Genomic DNA, 27133 nt, shown 5'->3' with positions numbered 1-27133 from the left:
CATTTCTATGTGAATTTGGTCGGGTTGCCCCCCAAAAATTACATATAGCAGCTTTAACAGCTTTAATAGCTGCTCTCAGAGGATTAGGAATACGTTAGCTGCTCTCTGAGGATTAGGGTATGTTAGCTGCTCTCTGAGGATTAGGGTATGTTAGCTGCTCTCTGAGGATTAGGGTATGTTAGCTGCTCTCTGAGGATTAGGGTATGTTAGCCGCTCTCTGAGGATTAGGGTATGTTAGCTGCTCTCTGAGGATTAGGGTATGTTAGCTGCTCTCTGAGGATTAGGGTATGTTAGCTGCTCTCTGAGGATTAGGGTATGTTAGCTGCTCTCAGAGGATTAGGGTATGTTAGCTGCTCTCTGAGGATTAGGGTATGTTAGCTGCTCTCAGAGGATTAGGGTATGTTAGCTGCTCCCAGCTGGTTGCACCCTCAGATCAGGCCCTAGGCCACGGGTGAACCCTGCAGGTAGCCCCTCCCTCCCTGTAGATCCATGTCTATAACAAATTTATTGCTTACATTTCTATGTGAATTTGGTCGGGTCGCCCCAAGAAAAATGATATATTACTGCTTTAATAGCTTAATATTTACAGCTATAGAAATCCCGTAAAGCCTCTTTTAAATAGTGATTTTTGAAAACTCACAAGCAAAAATCATATACTTTACCTGTTTGTGTGCGTGTGTATGTGTGTGCAGAGGCGAACTGGCCATCTGGCATTTCCGGCAAATGCCAGAAGGGCTGGTCCATTTTTTACCCAGTGGGCCTGTTCAGCTTGTTCATTTTTTCCGCAAAATTATCATTATCTGGCTAATTACTGGGACTTAACGTAAAACAATTGAAATGCCAGGACTGATTTTTGCTCCCAGTTTGTGTGTGTGTGTGTGTGTGTGTGTGTGTGTGTGTGTGTGTGTGTGTGTGCACAGACGTCCCGTGCTGGGAATGACCTGTTTACCTCATTAATAGTTTTTGGCTAGAGGGGAAAAATATGCAAACCAAGATGAAAAAAACAGTATCACAATATTTCCCTCTAAATTACCTCAGGAGAAAACTATTCCTCCTGACAGAATAGGCAGAGAGAACGAAACAAGCCAATCACTTCAAGTAGTTTGCAAAAATCCTGAAAACATTCTACATGAGCCATATTCAGCTTTTTTCAGATTTCAAACTAGAATTATAAACTGGGTGGGTCGAGCCCTGAACGCTGATTGGCTGACAGCCGTGGTATATCTTAGCAATAAGGCATGAGGGGGTGTGGTATATGCCTTGTTGCTTTTATAAACCGGTTGCCAACACAGTAAATCAAGGAACTACAAATTGAAAATGTTGCTTTAATTAATACATTGTTAATAAATACATTCCACCAGAAAAACTAAAAAAGTCTTGTTGCTAGACTGGTTGCTATGCAACAACCACAGGCTAGCTAGCAAGCTTACAATACATGTATGCAACAACCACAGGCTAGCTAGCACGCTTACAATACATGTATGCAACAACCACAGGCTAGCTAGCACGCTTACAATACATGTATGCAACAACCACAGGCTAGCTAGCACGCTTACAATACATGTATGCAACAACCACAGGCTAGCTAGCACGCTTACAATACATGTATGCAACAACCACAGGCTAGCTAGCACTCTTACAATACATGTATGCAACAACCACAGGCTAGCTAGCACGCTTACAATACATGTATGCAACAACCACAGGCTAGCTAGCACGCTTACAATACATGTATGCAACAACCACAGGCTAGCTAGCACGCTTACAATACATGTATGCAACAACCAAGCATAAGGAACCACTTCTGGACTAACACATGCCAATTATTTATTCATGTTGATCTGAATGTTGACATTTGTTGTGCACAAGTGGAAAAATTGTTCTATGTTATCGTTTGTTGTTGGCTTGCCCATGTTGTTGTTTGTTGTTGGCTTGCCCATGTTGTTGTTTGTTGTTGGCTTGCCCATGTTGTTGTTTGTTGTTGGCTTGCCCATGTTGTTGTTTGTTGTTGGCTTGCCCATGTTGTTGTTTGTTGTTGGCTTACCCATGTTGTTGTTTGTTGTTGGCTTGCCCATGTTGTTGTTTGTACCCTCCACACTGCTGGAAACTGGCAGAGCTGCTGCTGTGTTGTCAGAGAGAATAGTGCTCCACCGCTTCCAGATTTGGCCTTCAGTACCTTTGAAGAGAGGTTTCGAATCTTTGTCCTCTGACAGACAGTATTTATTGTATCTCTATTTCTCGTGCCATTTTCTGGATCATGGTGGTTCGGAGACAGTGGTTTATCTTCAGTTTCTGGATCATGGTGGTTCAGAGACAGTGGTGTATCTTCAGTTTCTGGATCATGGTGGTTCGGAGACAGTGGTTTATCTTCAGTTTCTGGATCATGGTGGTTCGGAGACAGTGGTTTATCTTCAGTTTCTGGATCATGGTGGTTCGGAGACAGTGGTGTATCTTCAGTTTCTGGATCATGGTGGTTCGGAGACAGTGGTTTATCTTCAGTTTCTGGATCATGGTGGTTCAGAGACAGTGGTGTATCTTCAGTTTCTGGATCATGGTGGTTCGGAGACAGTGGTTTATCTTCAGTTTCTGGATCATGGTGGTTCGGAGACAGTGGTGTATCTTCAGTTTCTGGATCATGGTGGTTCGGAGACAGTGGTGTATCTTCAGTTTCTGGATCATGGTGGTTCGGAGACAGTGGTTTATCTTCAGTTTCTGGATCATGGTGGTTCAGAGACAGTGGTGTATCTTCAGTTTCTGGATCATGGTGGTTCGGAGACAGTGGTTTATCTTCAGTTTCTGGATCATGGTGGTTCGGAGACAGTGGTTTATCTTCAGTTTTTGGATCATGGTGGTTCGGAGACAGTGGTTTATCAGCTATTTGGCAGATCTTTGGCAGCATTGTTGCGAGGGTGTTCACTCCCATCGGCTCTTGTGTACCTGAAACATAAGACAAAATAACATTAGCTAATAGTTAGGCCTACATAGCTACCGGTTATATTGTATGGGAACATTAGAATGATTTAGCTAGCTAAGAGTTACATACCATGCAGCCGTTCACTGGTGGGCAGCTTCATCGCGCCCCTCTTCCCTCAACTCTTTAATTATGCCGACAGACACATTGTTGTGAATTCGGTGTTCTTCTGTATACTCCATGCCAAACTGAGAGGTGGGTCGTTGATATGTTGGTTCAAACCAGCTCTGAGTCCAGCGTTACTGCTAATCCCATATTCTTTGGCATTCATGTTTCTCACTGAACCATACAAGTTTCGTAGAATGAAGTCAGCTCCGTTTAGGTTGTATTCCCAAACTCACAATGTATCCCTTTTCTGCCCAGCAGTTAGTGAAGCAGGTAAGTGCCCACTTTGTTTTTTCACAATGTTCTTTTCGTTTCGGTTTCTCTCAAGTTAATCTAAATGCTTATTTTGTACATCAACATGTCAAACTATTGTTGATGTAGCCATTTATCGAGGTGAAAAGACTAAACGTTATGGTATACAGTCTCACATACACACGGCTAAATGCTGTTTTAGCACATCAGTATCCAGTATCCTAACTACCCAGTTTATAACAGATCGTATACCACGGGTAAGACAAAACACATATTTTTACTGCTCTAATTCCGTTGGTAAACAGTTTATAACAATGGGTTTGTGATATATGGCCAATATACCACGGCTAAAGGCTGTGTCCAGGCACTCCGTGCTTAAGGACAGCCCTTAGCCGTGGTATATTGGCCATATAATGCCCCCCCCCTCCCCCTCCCCGGGCCTTATTGCTTAAATTGAGTATTTGTACAATGTTTTGAGAAGGATACCTAATGGCTGCGACATCAGCTCCCCTACCCCAGAAATTATCACACTATATCCTCTCTCCTACACCTGAAACTACCCCACTATATCAGCTACCATACCCCAGAAACTAACCCACTATATCCTCTCTCCAACCCCAGAAACTCCCCCACACCAGTACCTGATAACCTTCCTGTTTACACAGCTCTAATCAGTACAGGGGAGCTGTGCTGTACTATGTTTTCAGCCGTGATAGTTTTACAGTGGCAGCCCGGATGGTTTCAGTCATGATAGTTTTACAGTGGCAGCCCGGATGGTTTCAGTCGTGATAGTTTTACAGTGGCAGCCCGGATGGTTTCAGTGATGATAGTTTTACAGTGGCAGCCCGGATGGTTTCAGTGATGATAGTTTTACAGTGGCAGCCCGGATGGTTTCAGTGATGATAGTTTTACAGTGGCAGCCCGGATGGTTTCAGTGATGATAGTTTTACAGTGGCAGCCCGGATGGTTTCAGTCATGATAGTTTTACAGTGGCAGCCCGGATGTGTTCAGTCATGATAACGTTAGTGGCAACCCAGAGATAAGGCCTGCTCTTTCTCAGCTTATCTGCTCGTGATCAAAACCAGATAAATGACCCAAGTGCAGGCTGCAGGAAGTCCCATGGAAAGATAGACACAAAATGTGCTGAAGACATACAGTTGAAGTTGGAAGTTTACATACACTTAGATAGGAGTCATAAAAACTTGTTTTTCAAGCACTCTACACATTTCTTGTTAACAAACTATAGTTTTGGCAAGTCAGTTAGGACATCTACTTTGTGCATGACACAAGTAATTTTCCCAACAATTGTTTACAGACAAATTATTCACTGTATCACAATTCCAGGGGGTCAGAAGTTTACATACACTAAGTTGACTGTGCCTTTAAACAGCTTGGAAAATTCCAGAAAATTATGTTATGCTTTTAAAACTTCTGATAGGCTAATTGACATCATTTGAGTCAATTGGAGGTGTACCTGTGGATGTATTTCAAGGTCTACCTTCAAACTCAGTGCCTCTTTGCTTGACATCATGGGAAAATCAAAGAAATCAGCCAAGACCTCAGAAAAAAACGTAAGACCTCCACAAGTCTGGTTCATCCTGAAGGTACCACCACGTTCATCTGTACAAACAATAGTACGCAAGTATAAACACCATGGAGGACCATGAGGACAAAGATCGTACTTTTTGTACAAAATCGTACAAAAATAGAACTGTTTGTCTATAATGACCATCGTTATGTTTTGAGGAAAAAGGAAGAGGCTTGCAAGCCGAAGAACACCATCCCAACTGTGAAGTACGGGGGTGACAGCATCATGTTGCGGGGGTGCTTTGCTGCAGGAGGGACTGGTGCACTTCACTAAATAGATGGCATCATGAGGTGGGGAAATTATGTGGATATATTGAAGCAACATCTCAAGACGTTAAAGCTTGGTCGCAAATGGGTCTTCCAAATGGACAATGACTCCAAGCATACTTTCAAAGATGTGGGAAAATGGCTTTAAGGACAACAAAGTCAAGGTATTGGAGTGGCCATCACAAAGCCCTGACCTCAATTCTATAGAAAATGTATGGGCAGAACTGAAAAAGCGTATGCGAGCATGGAGGCCTACAAACCTGACTCAGTTACTCCAGCTCTGTCAGGAGGAATCGGCCAAAACTCACCCAATTTATTGTGGGAAGCTTGTGGAAGGCTACCCAAAACGTTTGTCACAACTTCCACCGAAGTTGGTCCCTCTCCTTGTTCGGGCGGCGTTCGGCGGTCGACGTCACCGGCTTTCTAGTCACCACCGATCCATGTTTCATTTTCGTTTTGTTTTGTCTTCATTATACACACCTGGTTTCCATTCCATAATCAATGTTCCTTATTTAACCCTCTGGCTTCCCTTTCTGTTTTGTGCGTGATTGTCGTTGTCAAGTGTTTTCGTTGTTTTGTGCTCTGGATATTTGTGTTTTTCCTTGTTGGAACATTGCTTAATTTTTGAGTAAATTCTTTGATTATTACTCATACCTGTGTCCTGCGCCTGACTCCGCCTTATCCATTCACCTAATCTCTGACAAAGTGAAACATGTTAAAGGCAATGATAGCAAATACTAATTGAGTGTATGTAAACTTCTGACCCACTGGGAATGTGATGAAACAAATAAAAGCTCAAATAAATCATTCTCTCTACCATTATTCGGACATTTCACATTCTTAAAATAAAGTGGTGATCTTAACTGACCTTAAACAGGGAATTTTTCTGGGATTAAATGTCAGGAATTGTGAAACTGAGTTTAAATGTATTTGGCAAAGGTGTATGTAAACTTCCGACTTCAACTGTATATTAGAGTGAGCATTGTCAAGAATCCAGTATATGAATTCACAGAATGAAAAACAATATGGAGTGCTGGTCTGGCAATAGAAGCTGTTCAACAGTCTGATGGTCTGGTGATAGAAGCTGTTCAACAGTCTGATGGTCTGGTGATAGAAGCTGTTCAACAGTCTGATGGTCTGGTGATAGAAGCTGTTCAACAGTCTGATGGTAATAGAAGCTGTTCAACAGTCTGATGGTCTGGCAATAGAAGCTGTTCAACAGTCTGATGGTCTGGTGATAGAAGCTGTTCAACAGTCTGATGTCCTGGTGATAGAAGGTGTTCAACAGTCTGATGGTCTGGCAATAGAAGCTGTTCAACAGTCTGATGGTCTGGCAATAGAAGCTGTTCAACAGTCTGATGGTCTGGCAATAGAAGCTGTTCAACAGTCTGATGGTCTGGCAATAGAAGCTGTTCAACAGTCTGATGGTCTGGTGATAGAAGCTGTTCAACAGTCTGATGTCCTGGTGATAGAAGGTGTTCAACAGTCTGATGGTCGGTTGATAGAAGGTGTTCAACAGTCTGATGGTCTGGCAATAGAAGCTGTTCAACAGTCTGATGGTCTGGTGATAGAAGCTGTTCAACAGTCTGATGTCCTGGTGATAGAAGGTGTTCAACAGTCTGATGGTCGGTTGATAGAAGGTGTTCAACAGTCTGATGGTCTGGCAATAGAAGCTGTTCAACAGTCTGATGGTCTGGCAATAGAAGCTGTTCAACAGTCTGATGGTCTGGCAATAGAAGCTGTTCAACAGTCTGATGGTCTGGTGATAGAAGTTGTTCAACAGTCTGATGGTCTGGTGATAGAAGCTGTTCAACAGTCTGATGGTCTGGTGATAGAAGTTGTTCAACAGTCTGATGGTCTGGTGATAGAAGTTGTTCAACAGTCTGATGGTCTGGTGATAGAAGCTGTTCAACAGTCTGATGTCCTGGTGATAGAAGTTGTTTAACAGTCTGATGTCCTGGTGATAGAAGTTGTTCAACAGTCTGATGGTCTGGTGATAGAAGTTGTTTAACAGTCTGATGTCCTGGTGATAGAAGTTGTTTAACAGTCTGATGTCCTGGTGATAGAAGCTGTTCAACAGTCTGATGTCCTGGTGATAGAAGTTGTTCAACAGTCTGATGTCCTGGTGATAGAAGCTGTTCAACAGTCTGATGTTCTGGTGATAGAATGTCTTCAACAGTCTGATGGTCTGGCAATAGAAGCTGTTCAACAGTCTGATGGTGATAGAAGCTGTTCAACAGTCTGATGGTCTGGTGATAGAATGTCTTCAACAGTCTGATAGTCTGGTGATAGAAGTTGTTCAACAGTCTTTCAGTAATTTGATGCACCTCTAATGTGTCAGTCTGCTAGATGGTAGCAGAGTGAACATACTGTGACCCGAGCGGCTGAGGTTGATGATCTTCTGTCACTGAGCCTCAGTCAGAGCCCTCCCACTGATCAGGGCCTGAGAGGCAGACGGCTGGGGTTAACACTATAGCTAACACCTGGAGGTGAGTTCACAGCCCACAGGGTACTGCACTGTACACCACACACACAGCTGGTGCTGTAATGAGTGTTAGGTTCACTGCTGTGGGTCCAGGTGGAAACCCTGCCGCATAGATCAACCTACAGACCACTAATGTACAACACAGTGGAAAAGAGGTAGTAAAAAGAGGCCCAAAATGTCAGTCTTTCAGATGAAAAAAACTGGACCTACTCTTTACTGAGATGAGTCTATACTGTCCACATACTAAGGATTGGTTCGGGAAAACTGATGACCCTGAGCTTGTGACTTCAGAATGTCTTTCTTTTACCATGTATAAAGTAAGAGGGAATCTCTGATTCGAAAAATAACAGAAATAATGGCGGATAGAGTTGAAACCTTGGGAATTATAGCTTTACAGCCCATTAGTTTTACTAAAAGGGGGCGGCAGGTAGCCTAGTGGTTAGAGCGTTGGACTTGTAACCGGAAGGTTGCGAGATGGAATCCCCCGAGCTGACAAGGTAAAAATCTGCCGTTCTGCTCCTGAACAAGGCAGTTAACCCACTGTTCCTCGGCCGTCATTGAAAATAAGAATTTGTTCTTAAATTACTTACCTTAGTTAAATACAAAAAACAGTGGTTACCATGGTGTCTAGGCAATAATTATATTGTGCACCCTATTCCCAGAAAAGTGAGCTATTTTAGACCAGGTCCCATAGGGTTCTGGTCAAATGTAGTGCACTCTGTAGGCAATTGGGTTCCGTTTGGGACACAGTAAAAGCATTTCATCACTGCTACTCAAGTCACTGTTGCAATGTGACATTTATACATGTCACATGACAGTTTAACCATAATTTAGGATAGTACTTTCTTAAGAATTAGTCAATATCTTCTTGTACAAACATCTCCTTCTATTATGAAAGAAAGGCATAGATTGTGCAAATGAGAAAAACAAATCTGACAGTCAAGGTCAACGAAAGGCGAAAAGGCGAGGCACAGGGACAGACTGGGATCAGAAATTGACCTGGACATTTCTAACTTACTGGCCCATTTTCTTCCTCAATTCTCCCCGATCAGACAATTTTATACATTTTTTCTCGACAGTCCTTCTTGGTTAAAGATGAACCAACACATCTGCCACGTGTCCAAACAGTATTATGTCCAATCCATTTCTGGAGGAGCATGTTAGGTGTAGGAATGGACTGTTATGTGAAGAGACAATAACGAACAGAGTATATTTTCATGTTACGGTCTTATGCTCTTGGATGTACAGGTAATGTACATTTTTGCATTATCAATTCAGACAAGGTTCAACAAGATCACGTGAAGTTACATCAAGGTTCATATCAAGTTTACTATTGTCCCACGTCATTGTTTGCAATTTCCCAAACGTAAGTAATGTACGTTGCTTTACACTGACCTCTATTTCAACAAGGGGAAGTACAACGAACAAAAAAAAAACGGATTCACTTTGGAAACGTATTTTGTTAGGGAGCTCTCTGAATAATGCTCTGTTGACTGGAATACAAGTGATAACAACATTGCACTCGGCTGGTGGGGTCGGAAAATGGCTCGCTCTCTCTCTCACAGTAATCAAATATCTTTCTCCAAAAAACACTTGGTAAGTGAAAACAACAATACCCAGCTTCCCTTATGGAGTGCTTTTATATTTATATCTAAGCTACCCGTTAACAATTACTGGATGAAATAAATGAAAATATAAATGAAAAGCAGAAAAGCCACACTTGATTCTTGTATAATAGTAATCCAATTTGTCTAGCACTCTGACTGATTGCAATCAGCAGAGCTCCTCTGCCACGGTACTGGGTTCTGGGGCTAGTCCAGAGAAATCTAATTACACTGCATTGTGTTGTCTCCACTGCATTGTGTTGTGTCCACATGTTTATTACCAAACCGGTGGTGCCCGCTCTGCCCTGCTCTTCGTCCCCCCACCAGCTCTCTTTCAGTATTTAGCAACAGACTGTCCAACCTTCTCTAATCAAATGAGAGTTTGTTAAGGGAAGCTGTGAAGAACAACCTTCTGAGTTCTCAGGAACGACAATGAGCGTTTCGAATCACACTGCAATAGCAGTGATAGAAGGAATACCATTGTGTGGATAACAAGTGAAGTTTTACTATCTCGCCACTCTGCTTATCAAAGTGGAATCAATCGATGGGATGTAAAGCTGAAAGTGTATTAGAATGCTCAACAGAATCCACACGGTTTTCAGTGCAAAGAGCATTCAATCTCTCCCATATGTTGCAAGGTTGACAAAAAGTTAAGTTAAGTTAAGTTGACAAAGATACGTCCATTTGCTGATGGGTTGTGCATTACCCATCTGAGTGGTAGAGGCCAAATGTCAAGAAGGAGGGTCAACGTTCTGGTTTGAATCAACAGAGCCCCAGTGAGCGACACAGGACTTGTCTATGGTAGTCTCAGGACTTCCACCCCTGAGGCAGACACACACCAGATGCAACCTGACTATGTCTACACAGCCCCCACAATCAAATTAGTTTAGAATAGAACAAAACGCGACAATAATAAAAAATAGTTATGATTTATTACATCAGAGCAACTCAACAGTGGCACTGGATCTACAGTATGTTAGCTACCTTCCACTGACGTGGAATGATGACATTGAATTGTTGTGTCAGAGTCGTTCAATTTCACTTGTTTCATGATGGATTAATCTTACACAGCAGTTGGTATCTGTGGAATTGATTAAACCAGTCATTGTAGTACACAATTTGAACATTCAACGTGTAAAGCCTTGACCACTCTAAACTTATCGCATCAATTCAAGCCCGTGTTCTTTGTGTGGCTCAGGGGAATGTGTCTCTACTGTACTGTAGGTCTCTGGCTCAAACTGAACATCCTTTGTTTCTCCTAGGCTCTGCGGTCTCCACTTATCTTATGCAGAGCGATCTCTGACCTGTGAAGTACCACAGATCTCTGGAGCCGACCAGTCAGATGAGACGTGTTTGAAACGAGGGAAGTCAAACGGGCTGTTTGGTGATTAAACACAAACCCCGACGGGAACATGAAAGACAACTTTCCATCCTTACATTTTTGGGGTATTACAAAAACTCACCTCAGAAAACGGACAATATAACTACTGAACTTGGGGTGACACTACCATAATAAATGTAATAAGGTAAGCGTCTTATTTTGTTTACATTGTCAAAATGTTTTGTCCTCCCACATCATTCCTCTCCCAGATCCCTCTCCCAGGTTCCTCTCCCAGGTCCCTCTCCCAGGTCCCTCTCTCAGGTCCCTCTCCCAGGTCCCTCTCTCAGGTCACTCTCCCAGGTCCCTCTCCCAGGTCCCTCTCTCTGGTTCCTCTCCCAGGTCCCTCTCCCAGGTTCCTCTCCCAGGTTCCTCTCCCAGGTCCCTCTCCCAGGTTCCTCTCCCAGGTCCGTCTCCCGGGTTACACTCCCAGGTTTCCATGAAAAATGAACAAATCCACCCAGTCACAAAACACATCCTGAACTACACATTGTATTGGGTGGTCACAACTCGAATCACTCTGACTCACATTTGTTTTATTTCCTGTTATGTAACAGCTTCCATGTTTTCTCTTTCAATCAGCTCATTTCCCGTGTTAGTGGTGAGAATATGAAATTGCCCCAAACACATCATGTGAGAAATGCATATATAAGTGAAGAAACCTGTACTGTGAGAATATCTGGGCTATGGGTCTCTAACGTTGTGCTGGGTTCCAGAACTCTTAAGCAAACAACCAAAGCATTCATTGGAAGTCAAGTGAACTACTGTTCTGTGGTCTGGGGACATGCATTAGCAAGTGAGATTAGGAGGCTGCAGATTGAACAGAACAAAGCAGCAAGGACTGTTTTAAGGTGGAGATATGGTTCTTCTGTTGTAGTCATGCGGTCACGTCCTGACCTTAGTTCCTTTTTTATGTCTCTATTTTAGTATGATAAGGGTGTGAGTTGGGGTGGGCATTCTATGTTTGTTCTGTGTGTTATATTTCTAGGTGTTTGGCCTGGTATGGTTCTCAATCAGAGGCAGCTGTCAATCGATGTCTCTGATTGAGAACCATTCTTAGGCAGCCTGTTTTCCCACTAGGGGTTGTGGGTAGTTGTTTTCTGTGTCTGTGTTTTCACCATACAGAACTGTTTCGATTTTCATTTTTTTTCCTGCACTTTGTTATTCTGTGTTTTCTCGTGTTCTGTTATAGTAAACTATCATGAACACGTACCACGCTGCAGTTTGGTCTTTCATATTCCTGTTCCTCAGATGAAGAAGATCGTTACCCAATGCTGTTGGTTGGGCATCAATCAACAAGATAATTGAGAAAAAAAACATGCTTATTTTATTTCATAATATACACCATTTAAAACTGCCAAACTCTATTCACAACAGTATTCAGGTGGTAAGAGACAGACATTCAGTAAATACTAGGAATACATTTTCCAACATCTACTGTATGTGTTATCCAGACAAAAAAAAAGAGAAATAGGCTAAATAACATTTAGATTTAGAGCATTAAGAAATGGAGTAATGTATCTGAGCAAACCAGAAACCTTTTAATATATAAATTCAAACAATACTCTAAAACCATGTAAATATAATACATAGGCAAGTTGTGCTGGACTATGGTAGATGGAGGAATCAATCTGTCTTTTTAGACTGTTAAAGTATTTATCTGGTCAATATGTTAGTGTATTATGTCTGTTTGTAACAGTGTGTTATATTTGAAAATGTGATAGTATTAGAAATGATATTTTAATGTTTAAGGACTCTTGGAAGATTAGTCCAAATGGGGACTAAAATAGATCCTAATCAAATCGGGGAAAACATTGAGACATACACTACATCACCACAAGTATCTGGACACCTGCTTGTCCAACATCTCATCCCAACATCATGGGCATTGATTTGGAGTTGGTCCCCCTTTGCTGCTAGAAAAGCCTCCACTCTCCTGGGAAGGCTTTCCACGAGATGTTGGAACGTTGTCGCGGGGACTTGCTTCCATTAAGTCACAAAATCATTTGTGAAGTCGGGCACTGATGTTGGGCTATTAGTCCAGGCTCGCAGTCTGCATTCCAATTCATCCCAATGGTGTTTGATGGAGATGAGGTCAGGGCTCTGTGCAGTCCAGTCAAGTTCTTCCACACCGATCTCGACAAACAATTTCTGTATGGACCTCGCTTGGTGCGTGGGGGCATTGTCATGCTGAAACAGGTATGGGCCTTCCCCAAACTGTTGCCACAAAGTTGGAAGCCCAGAATCGTCTAGAATGTCATCACCGTATACTGTAGCGTTAAGATTTCCCTTCACTGGAACTAAGGGGCCTAGCCCAAACCATTGAAAAACAGCCCCAGAACATTATTCCTCCTCCACCAAACTTTACAGTTGGCACTATGTATTCGGGCAGGTAGCGTTCTCCTGGCATTTTGTATAGATATTGACCTTGTTGTAACATATTGCAAATCAATTGTTCAATATTTAATTGTGTGTCTGTCATTGTGCGTGTGGAACAACAGCGAATATGACTGTCATGGATGCAGAGAAGACCCTCTAATTAACAGCCTTTAGTATATATGCTAAATATTTCAGTTGTCTTGATAAGCCCCATAATGCCCAGGCTTCAGCAACATATGTTATAGATGAAGCCTGTATCCCCACTATCCTTTAATGTATTACCTAACTCTCACCCTGTTAAAACACCGACCTATCATTGACCCCTAACACCCAAGAGACAGGAAGTCTGGGTGTGTCCATTCAAACGCATCAACAGGCTCAACGGTTGTGAGGATGAACATCAGACAATTAAATTTATCACGCAATCATCACTCATTGGAGGCTCCGTTGGAAGGATTTCACTGTCAAGTGAAAAGAACAAGGATGTCCCACAGCAGCAGGTTATTACCCCAACCAATGAACCCAGTTGTGTTGGTGAAACAGAGATCACCATGTGTAACTACAGAAAAAGAGATTCCATTTGGGGGTGTAACTTTTCTCATCAAATGCCGGCTTTCAGGATGGGATTAGCGGGATTATTGCCTGGGGCAGGGATGGGAGGCTGAGGAGGCTGTTGAGTGTACCGGGAATGGCATCCCTATGGTGGGCTTAGACTGCAGTCTAGGGCTCAGTGAGAGATGCTTCAAATGCCTAGCTATGAGATGAGAAGGTTCAGATCAGGCCCGTGGGTCGCACACAGGTGGCGAGGCAACAGGTGTTGAGATGTTCATGTGGCTCAGAGAGGATTGGGGGACTGGGCTGTTGAGGGTCAGTTGGATGCATGTTGCCCGGCAGAGGGTTGAGTCACACTTCTATTTCGGTGCATCACTGATAACGTCACAACACTTCTGCTGCAGGGCTGCAGGGACCAGGGACCAGGGGGCAGGGACCAGGGACCAGGGACCAGGGGCAGGGTGCAGGGACCAGGGACCAGGGGCAGGGTGCAGGGACCAGGGGGCAGGGACCAGGGGCAGGGGGCAGGGGGCAGGGACCAGGGGGAGAGGGCACTGGGGTTGTGGCGGGAGAGGGAGGGGTTGTGGCGGGAGAGGGAGGGGTTGTGGTGGAAGGAGCAGAAATCGTCATCCTTGTGCACTCTCCCTTCCTCCCACTCCCTCCAAAACACCAAACACATCTTTAAAGTAGCCTCTCAAATGTCAGCGTACGAGATCAGAGGCAGGTGAGAGAGAGAGAGAGCGAGAGAGAGGGGCGAGACGGAGGTGGGAGAACAGACAAGATGAGACAAGGTCCTGGGAGAGATGCCTGGGCTGCCACCTTCGATGCCTGAGCTCCCGTTTGTACAGCGAGGCTGAAGAGTGCATCCTTGTCACACCGCACTGTCTCAGAAGTCCTGACTTCAGTCAAAGCAATCTGGTGCAGGAAGAGGGGTGAAAACAATGATTAATCTTCTATTTACATTCTCTCTGGAGTCGGTGGCCAACGTCTGTCATCAACGTCTGTCATCAACGTCCTTCATCAACGTCCGTCATCGTCCTGCACCAGTATTTCCTCTCACTCCACACCCAGAGGAACCATGGAACCATGACATGTCACTGTTCACAATCCTTTATTTCAACATCTTTATAATAATCATGAGTAGAGTATTCACTTAGGAGGACATGGTTCTCTGCACTGGCTAGTATTGTTAGTCTATCCATCTCCCACACAGACCCAGAAGGTGAAACAACAATCATATCTTTACTGTACTACTTTATGAGTTATCTACAACTGTCAGGAGCTCCAACACTCACTCTATCATGAAGGTGATGTTATTACTACTGTTGAAGAGGGTGTTCCTGGGTAAGAGAGAGGGTGAGAGGGCAGAAAATGTCTGTTTAAATCTGTAAAAACCTTGCATAAGAGTAGACATGTCATTTTTCATTTGAGTTGCAGTGGCATAACCTTCCCTAGCATACAATATAGTAAGATGGGTGGGTCCTACTTTAATAAAATAAGTACTCTAATGAACCACAGGTAAAACTTCTTCAGGTTTGTTGGGTCCCCAGTGGGACGGTTGAGCTAACGTAGGCTAATGCGATTAGCATGAGGTTGTAAGTAACAAGAACATTTCCCAGAACAAAGACATACAGTTGAAGTCAGAAGTTTAAATACACCTTAGCCAAATACATTTAAACTCAGTTTTTCACAATTCCTGACATTTAATCCAAGTAAAAATTCCCTGTCTTAGGTCAGTTAAGATCACCACTTTATTTTAAGAATGTGAAATGTCAGAATAGTAGTAGAGAGAATGATTTATTTGAGCTTTTATTTCTGTCATCGCATTCCCAGTGGGTCAGAAGTTGACATACACTCAATTAGTAGGTGGTAGTATTGCCTTTAAATTGTTACCAGGACGCTTACTCAGAGCACAGTTGAAAAATTCCGGTAATATCCTTAAAATTCCCAGGTTTTTCAGAAGTCCCGGTTGGAAGATTCCCGAATTTCCTACTTATTCCGTACTGATTCCAGGGAAACCTCCAACTGGGATTTCTGGAAAACCTGGGAATTTTGGGAAAGTTCCTTGAATTTTGCAACCCTAACTCATAGCATGACCTGATCAGCTGGCAACTGTCTTCACTGACATTTCCAACCGCTCCCTGACCCTGTCTGTAATACCTACATGTTTCAAGCAGACCACCATAGTCCCTGTGCCCAAGAACGCCAGTGTAACCTGTCCAAATGACTATCATCCTGTAGCACTCACGTGTAGCCATAAAATGCATTGAAAGGCTAGTCATCATCAACACCATCATCCCAGACACCCTGGACCCACTCCAATTTGCATTCCACCCCGATCAACAGATGACGCAATCTCTATTGCACTCCACACAGCTCTCTCCCACCTGGATAAGAGGAATAGACTACAGCGACATTCAACACTATAGTGCCCTCCAAGCTCATCACTAATCTCAGGACCCTGGGATAGAACACCTTCATCTGCAACTGGCTCCTGGACATCCTGACGGTCTGCTCCCAGGTGGTGAGGTTTGGCAACAACACATCCGCCACGGTGACCCTCAACACGGGGAACCCTCAGGGTTGCGTGCTTAGTCCCCTCCTGTACTCTCTGTTCACCCACCACAGCGTGGCCGTGCATGATTCAAACACCGTCATAAAAGTTGCTGACAACACGACGGTAGTAGGCCTGATCACAGACAAAGATGAGACAGCCTATAGGGAGGAGATCAGTGACCTAGTAGTGTGCTGCCAGGACAACAACCAAGAAAAGGAGCTGATGGTGGACTACAGGAAATGGAGGGCCGCGTACAACCTCATCCACATCAACGGGGCTGTAGTGGAGCGAGCCATAACACTGCTAAATAGCTAACCAAATAGTGACCCGGACTCTCTACATTAACCCCCTTTGCACAAATCTTTTTACTCATCTCATCATGACTCATTTTTACTGCTGCTGCCGCTTATTATCTATCCTGTTGCCTAGTCACTTTACCCCTACCTATATTTAATATCTACCTTACCTCATACCCCTGCACATCGACTCAGTACTGGTACCCTGTGCATATGGATAGCCAAGTTATCGGTACTCATTGTGTATTTATTCTTTGTTATTATCTTTGTATTACTTTTCAATTTTTCTCTCTGCGTTGTTGGGAAGGGCCCGTAAGTAAGCATTTCACCGTTTCGCCTACAATTTGATATGATTTGAGTAATTTGTCCAAGTTCCTTTTGCATTATTCTGGATCTGCTTGCCACCTCGCTGACACAGGACCTAATTAACCTTCTCCCACCAGTCTCCTTTATGTATCCCTCTTCCATATAAAGCAGGCCGCGGTCTCAGAGAGGGCGGTCAATTGATGATAAATATATTAATCAAGTTAGCATAACAATAGCTTCTAAATGATTAATGAGGAAGCTAATATTTCTGGTCCCTCAGTCAAGGTCTCCACATTATGTTTTTCTCCTGTATTTTTGTAATTTTCTACACGATTTTACAACACTACAGAAAGGTCAAAACATTCAATTAGATGGGCTCAATTATATTAATTTAGTGAATGATGTTATTTTATTGAAGGTTGTCTGTGTAGGTCACTCACGGCACATTTCTTTTTGCCTCCAAGTATTTCTGAGACATACACTAAATAACCAAAAGTATATGGACATATAGGCTTGTGTGTGTGGCTGCTCGGCCATGGAAACACATTTCATGAAGCTCCTGAATAACAGTTATTGTGCTGACGTTGCCTTCAGAGGAAGTTTGGAACTCAGTGGTGAGTGTTTTGCAACCGAAGACAGATGATTTTTACGCTTCAGCACTCGGCAGTCCAGTTCTGTGAGCTTGTGTGGCCTAACAGTTCGCGGCTGAGCCGTTGTTGCTCCTAAATTTTTCCACTTCACAATAACAGCACTTATGGCACTTACGGTGGGGTTGGAGTCTGGGTTAAGGGGTAGGGTGGGGTTGGGGTCTGGGTTAAGGAGCAGGGTGGGGTTGGGGTCTGGGTTAAGGAGCAGGGTGGGGTTGGGGTCTGGGTTAAGGAGCAGGGAGGGGTTGGGGTCTGAGTTAAGGAGCAGGGTGGGGTTGACTGGGGCAGCTCTAGCAGAGCAGAAATTTGATGAACTGACTTGTTGGAAAGGTGGCATCCTATGACGGTGCCACGTTGAATGTCACGGAGCTCTTCAGTTAGGCCATTCTACTGCCAATGTTTGTCTATGGAGATTGCTCGGTTGTGTGCTGAATTTTATACACCTGTAAGCAACGTGTGTGGCTGAAATAGTCAAATACACTAATTTGAAGGGGTGTCCACATACTTTTGTATATTTAATGTATGATTAATAACTAATAACAGTGAGTAGCCTAAGAGGAGAGTCCTCCAACAGTGGTTGTTGTTATGACTATATTTGTCTTCATTAGCATTTTGAAACGATAGCGACCTTGCACCTTTTAGAACAGGTAAGGGTGTACATCTAAAACAGAGATGAGAGGAATTGGATGATGCTTGAAGGAACTCCACTCCAAAAGAAAACACCTGCGGCTCTGAATCCTACTAGGCCGGCTCTGAATCCTACTAGGCCGGCTCTGAATCCTACTAGGCCGGCTCTGAATCCTGCTAGGCCGGCTCTGAATCCTACTAGGCCGGCTCTGAATCCTACTAGGCCGGCTCTGAATCCTACTTAGGCCGGCTCTGAATCCTACTAGGCCGGCTCTGAATCCTACTAGGCCGGCTCAAATATAAAATTTGATAAATGAATGAAAACATCAGAAGACTTATGTTTCTTGTGGTCCACTAGTGGGCGTATGTCTCGGCAAGTTTGGCACAATAATATGTCATGACAGCGTTATTATTTTATGACAGTGTACAGCTTGGTGAACTCCAGCCATGGTTATGCCACAGTTTAACATTTTCCCCTTCACAAGCTTCCCTGTAACTCACAGAGAAGTAATTCACCGGTCCACATTCCAAAGTAGGAGCTTATCCACCTAGTTCAAAGGTTCCTCAACGATGCAGTGGGTTTCGGAGATAACCAATACACTCCCTCTAGCAACAGAGGGAAATACACAAATATGTATGAGTCGGTAATCAAAGGGGGGTATTTCTTTTGATCCTCCTGATGTCTCTGGGCTGTTCAAAGTGTTTTCTGTGTGTACACTCAGAGGGCTGTCATATTAAAATCAACATCTCTGACAGCAAAGATAAGCAGGCCAGATTTCCTTGAATTCCAAATTTTGCTGAACATCAACGAAACAGTGGCGTCTCTCTTCCTCTTCATTCATCTTCCAGGTTTTCTACCCTCCAAAACTTTTTCCCCCAGCAAACTTTTATCATCTTGAAATTGATGATTTATCTCTCTCTAAACATATGATTCTTTAAAAATGTTAGACTTCCTGTTTCAATACAGCTATAACATGTGAATGATTTTCGGTGTAAATACAAACCAACAGGTTCGATAGCTGTGTCAACCATGTCACAGTTTGCAACGTTGAACATAATTGAACCCATTATCGTATAATCCCTTCCGTGTGAGGTATGGAGAACAGTGCCAGCATTTACAGACCCTGCATCCCAAACAGTACCCTAATCCCTATATAGTGCACTACTTTTGACTGTGGGCCCTGCTGTGTAGTGCGCTAAATAGAGAATAGGGGGACATTTTTGGTACGCATTCAGAGAGAAGACTGAGAAGAGGGACTGTAAATCTGGGTGTGGATCTTACAAATGGGAGAGGGGGAGAGAGTGGGCAAAGCCAGCCCAGGCAGTGACCTGGCCTTGATACTATAGCCTCATATCTCTGTCAGGGAATGACATCTTTATCAGCTTAATGTACTTTTGATTCCTCTCCACACTATGTTTCTGTGAATTCCTTTTAATATCGATATTAGGAGCAGCACTTAAATGGGGCCAAAGTGCTACAATTTTGCAAGAGTTCTTGTTTAATGGTTGAAAGAGGGATTCCTGGCTCTGATTTTTAGTCTGTCTCTCCTTCTGCCCCCAGTCCCCTCCTCCAAGCCCCCACCCAACTCCCACAATCCTCTATTTATTTGCATAGTCATTCTGTCTGCATGGGAAGGCATTTCATGGAAAAGAAGCAGGTGTTTTCATCACCTACCTCCACATACACCATTAAGTCCTTCATCTACTGTGAATTAATCGTGCACTTTGCAGAAGCTCCGCCATTTCCTGGTTGCTAAAATTCTAATAGTTTGCTTAATTTCAATGTATGTGACAAAACAAGCAAGTATAGTGTAGGGAATCATTGTACAATTTAAATCGCTGTGAAATATATTTTTTCCATCACCAAAACTATTGTATTTTCAACTGTTTGAAGCTGGTGTACAAAACCGAAAATAAAGGATGAAACTTAAGCATAGAAATAGCGCACATGGAACATATCTACCGCTTCATAGACTCGCTTTAAATGAGAATGACAGATCTATAACTCACATTTCTATGTGAATTTGGTCAGATCACCCAAAAAATTACATATTGCAGCTTTATTGCTACTGTGAAGTTGGGGCTTATTCAATACATCCACCTGACCTGGAGCACCACTGTAGCCCGGTAGCCCGTGGTTCCCATCTCCTCCTAAAATATGTACATATAGTCCACATGAATACAGGATGTTTAAGGATGTGTAATAGTGCTTTGTGGAACTGTAAATGTTGACACAATGGGCAAGAAATATGGCCTTCTATCCTCTGTAACAGAAGGGGCGACAGGGTAGCCTAGTGGTTAAAGCGTTGGAAGTTCAGATCCCCCAGCTGACAAGGTACAAGTCTGTCGTTCTGCCCCTGAACAAGGCAGTTAACCTACTGTTCCTAGGCTCTCATTGAAAATAAGAATGTGTTCTTCACTGACTTGCCTAGTTAAATAAATATAAAATAAATTAATAATGGCTGGTCAATTGAAAAGAAAATCTCTGCATCACACTTCATAAAGAAGTAAAGGGAGTATAGTAATAATAGTGTTTGTGTTTACTTTATAGCCGCTTAGGTTGTGATCAGTTAAACATATTGGCTATCATTCTTTTACCAGAGCTGCAAAGGACAAAGATTAACACCTATTGTTGTGAGATATCTGCCGAGATACAATATATCTGAGTGGCACTGCATTGTATGTACTGTCAATGTTTATTCAGGCATGGAGGGAAATAAATGAAAGGGTCATTATAAATGACAAATAAAGCAGCTCAAGCCTAAGGGCATGCTATGATAAGAATTCAATCGTACCATATCAAAATCCTATTATGTCTTAGGAGGGCTGTTAACTTATTTCAATACAGATTACATAGTCTGGTTAGTCGATGCTGTAGAATGTTCTCTTCCTGGTACTGTATACTAGCCTCGCGAGCCGCCTCATCCCGCAAGCTTACATGACGGCAAATAAGGAGGCTCGCGAGGTGAACTGTATACAGTTATTCCTTTCTTCTCTCTGGGGCATTATAATGAACATGCAAAGGGTGTGTTTCTTTCCTCCTTTTCATCAGTGCTTTCTGCATGTATTGGTAGATATATCTTTTGGTCAACCTCTGTGCTGTGAATATCAGTATCACAACTGAATGTGAAATGCATGCACCGCCACCTCCTTCATTGTGTTGTTTTTAGGTTCAGAGCTTGTATCGCAATCATCTCTGTTACAGTCTGGATTTTACCATCATCAGTGAGAGGGAGGACAACAATGGACTGCCTTCAGCCCCTTGGCCCCTCCTCCTCTGTCTCAGCAGGACTTCTCCTGAGAACGTTATTATTACTTCTTCTCTTTTCTTAATTCTAAATCCCATGACTAATCTTCAAAACATGCTTAACCAGCCGGGGGAAAGTGATCCAGAGCTTCAAAGAAAGCCGCATTCTCTTGTTCCAACTACTTCTTCTTCTGCTTCTTCTTCTTCTTCTTCTGCTTCTTCTTCTTCTTCTTCTGCTTCTTCTTCTTCTTCTTCTGCTTCTTCTTCTGCTTCTTCTGCTTCTGCTTCTTCTTCTGCTTCTTCTTCTTCTTCTGCTTCTTCTGCTTCTTCTTCTGCTTCTTCTGCTTCTTCTTCTGCTTCTTCTTCTTCTTCTTCTGCTTCTTCTTCTTCTTCTGCTTCTGCTTCTGCTTCTTCTTCTGCTTCTTCTTCTTCTTCTTCTGCTTCTGCTTCTTCTGTTTCTGCTTCTGCTTCTGCTTCTGCTTCTGCTTCTGCTTCTTCTGCTTCTGCTTCTGCTTCTGCTTCTGCTTCTGCTTCTTCTTCTTCTGCTTCTTCTGCTTCTGCTTCTGCTTCTTCTTCTGCTTCTGCTTCTTCTGCTGCTTCTTCTTCTGCTTCTGCTTCTGCTTCTTCTTCTTCTTCTTCTGCTTCTTCTTCTGCTTCTGCTTCTTCTTCTTCTGCTTCTTCTTTTCTGCTTCTGCTTCTTCTGCTTCTTCTTCTGCTTCTTCTTCTTCTTCTTCTGCTTCTTCTTCTGCTTCTTCTTCTGCTTCTGCTTCTTCTTCTTCTGCTTCTTCTGCTTCTTCTGCTTCTTCTGCTTCTTCTTCTTCTGCTTCTTCTGCTTCTTCTTCTGCTTCTGCTTCTGCTTCTTCTTCTTCTGCTTCTGCTTCTTCTTCTTCTGCTTCTTCTTCTTCTGCTTCTGCTTCTGCTTCTTCTTCTTCTTCTTCTGCTTCTTCTGCTTCTTCTTCTTCTGCTTCTTCTGCTTCTTCTTCTTCTTCTTCTGCTTCTTCTTCAGACTCATTCAAGTAGGACGTTTTATTTATAGACCACATCAGGCCTACCCCACCTTGTGTTGCTGATAGCTACTGTTTGAAAGTTAGTTATGTGTTGTTACGAGCCGTTCCTTTTTCTACCTCTTTAGTGTTTATTTTTCTGGTTCGGTGTAGAGACGTGTTTCTCCAAGGTGAATGAACTTGTTGTGTCTAAGCCGAGATAGTTTGGATCTCAGGCACTCTATCACTGGAATCACAGCTGAGCAATCTCTTGCAGAGTGACATAGCGGTCAGGGAGACATTAACCTGGTCAAGGTCAGGACCGCCTCACTTCTACTTCTGCATTAGTTATAAACTAACGGAAATGTAAAATAATGTAAAATATAACACAAAAGTAAGTAACATGGTCCATTAGTGCTAATAGCAGGTTTTCACTGTATGATAGTATGTACAGTATAGGCAATGTTTCTTCCTTGTGACAGATGACTTGAGAAGACAGACCTCGGTCCTATGAGAGTGGCAACATGTGTACAACCAATGCCTAGACTTAGATCTCAAAGGAAGATATTTTGAAGATATTTTTAGGCTATTTATGCAGTCTGTATTTCCATTGAGGATACAATGAATTGGCTACAACAATGACCTGACAAAGCTATAGATAGAATCATGAGAATGAGAATGTACTATCTTTGAGTGGCATATTTTACTTCCTAATCAACACTTTCATAAGAATTGCATTCATATGTAACATCTGTTATGAATAGCATTTGACGTGAGGCTGGCAAACAATATGTGCTAGCTTTAGGTTAATAAACACTTATTCATGTTTCATAGCATTGTTCATAACACTGTCCTAGCCCCTTGTAGAAACGTATGTCATACGCATGCAATAAGAGCTCATTTTAGTAACATTTAACAAGGTGTTTAACCTATAAGAGATTCTAATAACATTTAACAAGGTTTTTAACCAATAAGAGTTGATTCTAGTAATACTTAACAAGGTTTTTAACCAATAAGAGATTCTAATAACATTTAACAAGGTGTTTAACCAATAAGAGATTCTAGTAATATTTAACAAGGTGTTTAACCAATCAGAGCTGATTCTAGTAATATTTAACAAGGTTTTTAACCAATACGAGTTGATTCTAGTAACATTTAACAAGGTGTTTAACCAATAAGGATTGATTCTAATAACATTTAACAAGGTGTTTAACCAATAAGAGCTGATTCTAGTAACATTTAACAAGGTGTTTAACCAATCAGAGTTGATTCTAGTAACATTTAACAAGGTGTTTAACCAATAAGTATTTCAGACACATGAAGCTCTTTCATGAAGACTGATCTTTGGACTTTAACAATATCTGTTTTCTCTGCTCTCTCTCAAGATAGAGCCTGTATTAAGAGCTCAAAAGGTGACAGGAGAGGGAGGCTGACATGACCTTTGACCTAACACCTCTTTAGAATGTCAACACAAACTCTGGTATGTTTGAAGGCCGAGGCTGGAGCTGCGGTGTGTTGGGGCGTCCATGCTCACACCTGTTCCTTTCATCTCAGGAGAATAACGGAACATGTTACAGTTCATGTAGGAAGCGGGCCTCAACTGTTGGAAAAACTTGCCCCAGAACGAGCAAAATGGAAGTCATTTGTCAATGGCCTATGCCCTATGCCCTATGGTATGGGAAGCTAAGGGCTTATGTCAAGTAAAGCACGGTTTAAGTATGAGTCACAAGGAGAGAAAAAAACAACTAACATGATGGACGTAGGCCTTCGCAATTACATTAGCTTTATGTGAAGGAGGAAGAGGTTCAGATGAGTGATTTACTTTTGGCTATATGGCTGCCATTTTATGTTGGTGGCCTTCCCTATATTCATAAAAAGATTTATGTATTTCTAAATTGTGTGCCCAATACTGAACAAGTAAGCAAACTAAAATATGCTAATACTGCATATTCTGAGAAGACACTGGCTGATCGTTTGAAAGCTGCCCATTGATTACACAAGAGCATTATGTGACGTCCTTCAGGACTGTGTGATCACGACCACAGCATTCCCCTCACACAGCACACCTCACTGTAATCTGCTTTTCATTTATATTCAGAAAACATATTTTTCCTTTCTTGACATTTGGAAGATGCGATGGCAAGCTCATAATTATTTAATTACGTCAATATTGGTCACTGCTGGAATCAGAGACGTAATTAAGTGCGATTTGGGTTTGGAATTGTGCATGAATTAATAATGAATGAATCAAAAACCACTTGGGATGATTACTTGCACATTACCACGCTCCAGGACCAACTGTTGGGTGTCTGAAAGTTATAAAAGCACAGGTACAGCCGCTCAGCAACACGCAGAACTGAGCAATCCCTGATGAAATTGAAATGTCAGTCAGAGAACAGAATGCTATACTCTCACGGGAAATTTTGCTGACAAATCCTGTGTCCCAAATAGTATTCTATTCGATAACATCGTGCGCTACTTTTGACTATCGTGCTCTGGCCAAAAGTAGTGCACTATGTAGGGAATTGGGATGCAGACGCTACGTAAGAGATCACCTGACCTTCGTCAAGTATATTTTCTAAAAACGTAATGAATATTACACAGACTGAACACACTCTACTCTATACTCTAGCTAGACTAGTAGCTCTATCAGACATGTAGGTGTTATTGGAAATTAAACAAGGCATAATAACACATATTCAGGTGTAATTTCTATACAGGATGAACTATTTCGGGCATCTCTTTTTATAGTCATTGTCTTTTTGTATTCTACTGTATTCTAGTCAATGCCACTCTGACATTGCTCGTCCTAATATTTAGATATTTCTTAATTCCATTCTTTTACTTTTAGATGTGTGTATTGTTGTGAATTGTTAGATACTACTGCACTGTTGGAGTGAGGAACACAAGCATTTTCCTATAACACCTGCTAAATAAGTGTATGTGACCAATAAAATGTTATTTGATTTTCTGGGTATTTGCTCGCTCTCTTGTAACTGTGTGTGTGTATGTGTGTGTGTGTGTGTGTGTGTGTGTGTGTGTGTGTGTGTGTGTGTGTGTGTGTGTGTGTGTGTGTGTGTGTGTGTGTGTGTGTGTGGTTGCGTCCTTGGCCCGTTCTGTGAGGCTTTGAGCTGTGGTCTGTAGGGAATAGACTGTGGCACCAAGGCCAGACGAGGTGGAACTCATTCAGCTCTTTTCTCTCTGTGTTTGGAACAGATGTTTCATCACAGCTGGGAAGATCTAGGGGGTTTGTGAGTAAATGTGTCTATTAACCAACAGAGGTAATACTTCATGAGGTAGGAAATTATGACTTCAATAAAGTCAAATTGGACTTCAATAAAACTATACAGACCACAAAAAAAGATCTTAAGAATTGTCAAGAAAAGTGACTCATGCCAGTCATGAAATGGGGCTATGGAATGCCATATTAAGAATGCCATTGATCTACGTAGGCTACCGTTGGTTGAAGAGAGAGAATGTCAAATGTATGCTTAGATATTGTTCTACAGATTCAATCAGTTCCATTTAATGTTATTATATAAAAGGTTTGATCCATACCCAAGGCACACATTTGTTTCTTTGTAAATGAATGCAATCCGTATCTAATCAATGGTGGAATAAAAATATTTTATAGGTCCCAGAAGGAAATATTTATTGGGGCTCTCAGACACATGGAACAACTGGTAACAAACAATGTAACCATACATTTTGTAATTGCAATTGACAATACATAATCCAATGAACAGTGCTCAATGACAGGAGTCGTAACCACAGAGGTGAACGTTTTCCATTTATATTTGGCAATAGAGCTGGTTGATAATGCTATGGCCTGTTGTTTGACTTTTAGGATGTTTACTATTCGTATGACCTACCCTACGCACTATTCCACTATTCTACTAGTCCACTATTCCACTATTCCACTATTCCACTATTCTACTATTCCACTATTCCACTATTCCACTATCCCACTATTCTACTATTCCACTATTCCACTATTCCACTATTCTACTATTCTACTATTCCACTATTCCACTATTCTACTATTCCACTATTCCACTATTCCACTATCCCACTATTCCACTATTCTACTATTCTACTATTCTACTATTCCACTATTCCACTATTCTACTATTCCACTATTCTACTATTCCACTATTGCACTATTCTACTATTCCACTATTCCACTATTCCACTATCCCACTATTCCACTATTCCACTATTCTACTATTCTACTATTCCACTATTCCACTATTCCACTATTCCACTATTCTACTATTCCACTATTCTACTATTCCACTATTGCACTATTCCAACTATTCAAACTATTCCACTATTCAATTACATGCATGTATGTGCTTAGGCTGTTTAAGATCATCCTTGGCCGTGCTGTGAGGCTTTGAGCTGTGGTCTGGGTATTCAGAGGGTATTATTTGTGTTAAGCCAGGAAATGAGTGGCTCATTTAGTCTGCCTAGAGAGTTTGGCTGGGCTTCATACAGCAGCACAGTCTATTCAGTTTCACACAGAGAAAAATGAGAGAAATGACAGAGGGAGACAGAGGGAGAGTCACAGCCTAGATAGAGGTAGGCACAAACATATTCCCACTGTCGTTATCTCTTGGAAAAGGAAATGTTTTCATCTGCTCCCATTTTATCTCCATCGAACATGCAGCAGTATGCCGTCTCAAAACTGCAGAGGTTTATAAAGTGAGGTGTAAATTAAAGTTATGTTTTTTTTTATTTGATTTGTTTTATATGTTGTTAGGATTACGACATCTACACTGTAATTGGCAGGGTTTTTTATTGAGTGACAAATGGACAGGAGAGCAGCAGCCAGTCAGTGAGTAACAGCAGTAACAGCTTAGCCTTCCTACTGTGCACTACGTGCAGATG

Source organism: Oncorhynchus tshawytscha, linkage group LG04 (assembly GCF_018296145.1).
Source record: "Oncorhynchus tshawytscha isolate Ot180627B linkage group LG04, Otsh_v2.0, whole genome shotgun sequence".
Taxonomy (NCBI): Eukaryota; Metazoa; Chordata; class Actinopteri; order Salmoniformes; family Salmonidae; genus Oncorhynchus; species Oncorhynchus tshawytscha.
Note: the sequence above shows the minus strand (reverse complement) of the source record.